We start from the raw sequence: 4,789 nt of genomic DNA on the forward strand, positions 1-4,789 counted from the left end.
TATAGCCATGAAATTAAAAGATGCTTGCTCCTTGGAAGAAAAGCTATGACCTACCTAGACAGCATATTAAAAAGCAGAGACATTACTTTGCCAACAAAGGTCCGAATAGTCAAAGCTACATTTTTTTCCAGTAGTCATGTATGTATGTGAGAGTTGGACCATAAAGAAGGTGAACGCCGAAGAATTGATGCTTTTGAACTGTGGTGTTGGAGAAGACCCTTGAGAGTCCCATGCACTGCAAGGAGATCCAACCAGTCCATCCTAAAGAAATCAGTCCTGAATACTCATTGGAAGGACTGATGCTGAAGCTGAAACTCCAATACTCTGGCCACCTGATGTGAAGAACTGACTCATTAGAAAAGATCCTGATGCTGGGCAAGATTGAAAGCAGGAGGAAAAGGGGATGACAGAGGATGAGATGATTGGATGGCATCACCAACTCAATGGAGATGAGTTTGAGTAAACTCTGGGAGTTCGTGATGGACAGAGAGGCCTGTGCTGCAGTCCATGGGGTTGCAAAGAGTCAGACATGACTGAGCAACTGAACTGAACTGAAACCTAAACATCCTGGTTTGCTAAACTAAGGCAAGCCTGAAAGTTAAACTTTCCTTAAACCAAAAAGCTTAGAAGAAAATGACTTGGTTCAACTTAAGACAAGTAATAGAATTTTTCAAAAATTACTTACTCTTTTAAGTATAGATAACACATTTATATGATTCAAAATTAAATTAATTTATTTACTTATATAAGTGTTTATATTCCATCCCTGTCTTCTACATGTCCAGTTCCACTTCACTTTCCCAAAATGGTAGCCATGTTAATATTTCCTGTGAATTCTTCCAGAGATTTTTTAAATGTATGCAAGCAAATACAGGAATGAGAGCATGATATGCATTTTATTCTGCATCTTACTTTTTTAATGTTATAATCCATCTTGGGAATTTTTTAATTCATAAGAAGTGCCCTCATTCTCGTTTTATATCTACATAGTATTCTGTTGAATGGATGTATTGTAATAGGTTTAGCCAACTTCTTATTGGAAGACATTTAAGTTGTTCCAATTTCTTACCATAACAAGTAGCTGTTGTTTAGTCATTTAGTCATGTCCTACTCTTTTCATGACCCCATGGACTGTAACCTGTCAGGCTCCTCTGTCCATGGGATTTCCCAGGCAGGAATACTGGAATAGGTTGCCATTCCCTTCTCCAGGGGATATTCCCTACCCAGAGACTGAATTCCCATCTCCTGCATTAGCCAGCAGATTCTTTACCATTGAGCCAGCTGGGAAGACCATAGCAAACACTACTCCAGTGAAAAACCAATTTTGATGTTTATTACTAAATTGCCCGCCTATGGGAATGGCAAAGACAGGAGGAGAAGGGGGTAACAGAGGATTAGATGGTTGGATGTCATCACCGATTCAATGGAAATGAGTTTAAGCAAACTCCAGGAGATAGTGAAAGATGGGAAGCCTGGCAGTCCATGGGGTCGCAAAGAGTAGGACACAACTGAGTGACTGAACAACAGCAGCGATGGGGGAGGCACCAACTGACACTTGAATGACAGACACAGTGGAATGCTCATTTTCCTCTTCCTTGCCAAGATCATATATTAATATATTGCAATTTTGACACTTAGGGTGTTTTTTTGTTTTTTGTTTTTTTATAGCAACAAAACTTGGTGCTTTCACTGCTTTTGTTTCTTGTTGGCTGGTGGGAAGGGATAGGATGCTCTGGTTCTGGGCTTGGCTATTCCAAGGGGGTGGTGGATAGTTGACACTGTCCTCAGGGAGAAGGCAAGGAGCCTTGGCTGGAGGCAGCGGCACCCAAGGACTCTCGTCTGGTTCTTTGTTTTCTCCCTGGCAAGTCCTACTAGGGAGATTTTTTTTTTTTTTTTTTTTACTAATTTGATAGTGAAAATGATATGATATTAAGATATTGTATTTTGAATTTATGTTACTCTTAATATAAGAAGGTTGACTATTCATGTATTTAAAAGTTGTTTGTATTTCTTTTATCTGTGAACCATTTCTTTACATTCTTTTCCCAACTTTTCTCTGAATAATTGGTTTTTTTTTCTTTTTGACCCATAGAAGCTCTTAAAATATTAAACACATTAAACTTTGTGAAATGAATTATAAACAATTTGCTTCCATTTCACCATTTGTCTTTTTACTTTGCTCAAGGAGATTTTGCCAAGCAATGATTTTTATTTTTATGGAACTTAATTTTTAACTCTTTTACTTTATGCCTTCTAGTTTTTATATTATAGTTAGAAGGTCTTTTCTGCTCTGAATTTATAGAGGAGCTTTCCTTTTCGGATTTATGTTTTACTTCTTTTATTTGATTCATTTGGAATGGATCCTAGTAATAAGGCACTTTACAATTTCAGTGAGAATCTGAAAAGTAGGGCAAGGAAGGAGGTCAGAAGGATATTCCCATGAGGGCTGAAGACTGGAGTCAAACGCATCCAGAAGATCCTCATAGCTTTGCCATGTTCTTTATGCCTCTCCACCCACAGTCCTTTGGCTCAGAGGTGAGTATCTGGCTCAAGATAGGGCAGTCAGAGCCCTTCTCCAAAATTTCTGAACTTGGGGCCAGAACAAGAATCATTCAGGCAGCCATAAAAGATAAACCTTGTGAGTTCCATGAGATAGCCGGACAGCACTGAAAGAATAAACCAACCCAGAAGAAAAGGCAGAGATGATGGAAAACTACTCAGGAGTACAAAGGAATGAACTGCAGATACACCCAACAACATGAATCAGCCTGAGTGGCAGAAGCTAGACAAAAATAAGTATTGACCATATGATTCCATTTTACAAAACTCTTGAAGACGCAAACTAACCTAGAATGTCAGAAGTCAGATCAGTCGTTGTCAGAAGAAGAGGGTGAGGTGCACCAGGGTGGGGTGGGAGAGAGCAATGACAAAGGGGTGTAGGGAAATTGGGGATGGCAGATACTGTCCCTATCTGGTTGTGGTGATGATTCCATGGATGGGTACGTATTTCAAAACTTTTCAAATCACACACTATATATAATCAGTCCAGTTCATTTTATGTCGATGATATCTCAACAAAGTTGTTTTAAAATAAAGCAGAGATGAGGGGGAAAATAAATCAAGTACACATGAGGAATGTATGTATAGGATGAAAGGAAAGCAAGAGAAAATGAATTTAGTTGGGATCTACTTCTCTCATTCTAGATGCCCACACTTGCCCTTGAGTGCACCCATCCTATTTGTCCACCTGACAAACTTCTAACATATTCCAAGTCCAATTCGGATGTTATCTTTTTACAGCTTTTTTACTCTCTCAAGCTGAATTAATTGCTCCTTCATTTCTGTATGTGTTCCCATAGCTCTTATCATCTCTGCTGTGGTGACTGATGAGTCTGTCTTTTCCACAAGATGATAAACCTCTGAAGAGCAGGAAGTGTGTCTTATTTATCCTTATAAACCCAGAAACCAGCATAATTCACAAAAAGTAGCAGGTGCTCACTTAATGTCTTAATTGATTTAAATGGAGGGAATCAAATTCAACCAATGGTTATCAAGTCTTTTTGAACACTCCTTAATATAACTCTTTTTAAAAACAAAATATTGCAGGGACTCTCAATAGAGAATTCAGATAAAGGTGGAACTGACCTGGCTGAAGAGTCGATTTGAGTTTGAATCAGAGGCTATTTTCTCTTTCTGGTTTTCAATTGTTTTCTATCTGCATCCATGTATAGCATATTTGCTTTTCTGTCATCTTCCTCTATTTCCTGATCTCTACTACCTAAAGAAGACCCCACTCACCCTCTCTGGGAGCACCCATAACCCTCCTGTATCTGTCTTTCTCTTTCTGACTTACTCCACTTTGTATAATAGGCAAATACTGTACACTGACATATATATAGGGAATTCAGAAAGATGATAATGATGATCCAACAGGCAGAGCAGCAAAGGAGACACAGATGTAAGGAATAGACTTTTGGGCTCAGTGGGAGAAGGCGAGAGTGGGATGATTTGGAAGAAGAACATTGAAACATATATATTACCATTTTTACATATGTATATCTATATGTAAAATAGATAGCCAGTGAAAGTTTGATGCATGAGGCAGGACACCCAAAGCCAGTGCTCTGAGACAACCCAGAGGGATGGGGTGGGGAGGAAGATGGGAGGGGTGTTCAGGATGGGGGGCACATGGGCACCTGTGGCTGATTCATGTTGATGTATGGCAAAAACCACCACAATATTGTAAAGCAATTATCCTCCAACTAAAATAAATTAATTTTTTAAAAACCCTCCTGTACCACAAGAGACCCCAGAAGACAACGCCCTTGTGTTGGTGCTCCTGCTCCAAGCTTTCCTGTGCCGTAAGAAATTCCCGATTGTGAGGGTGGGGTGGGAGAGAAGGTTTTGGACAAAAAGATCCCTGACCACAAAAATAGATCTTATAAAAAGGTCTCTAGCTACTTGCTTAAATTACTAAGCTAGTTTCCAAAAAGTTAGATGAAAGAAACAGCTCATTTCCAAAGGGCCAAGGAGGCTGGGAGTTAAGCCATTGCTGTTAGGTGCTTCTCCTATTAATTGTTCCTGCCCACAGAGTCTCAGGGCTTCCCTGGTGGCTTGGGTGGTAAAGCATCTGCCTGCAATGCAGGAGACCTGGGTTTGATCCCTGGGTTGGGAAGATCCCCTAGAGAAGGTAAAGGCTTCCCACTCCAGTATTCTGGCCTGGAGAAATCCATGGACTTCAGTCCATGGGGTCGCAAAGAGTCAGATGTGACTGAGTGACTTTCACTCC

Source organism: Cervus canadensis, chromosome 2, assembly GCF_019320065.1.
Source record: "Cervus canadensis isolate Bull #8, Minnesota chromosome 2, ASM1932006v1, whole genome shotgun sequence".
Taxonomy (NCBI): Eukaryota; Metazoa; Chordata; class Mammalia; order Artiodactyla; family Cervidae; genus Cervus; species Cervus canadensis.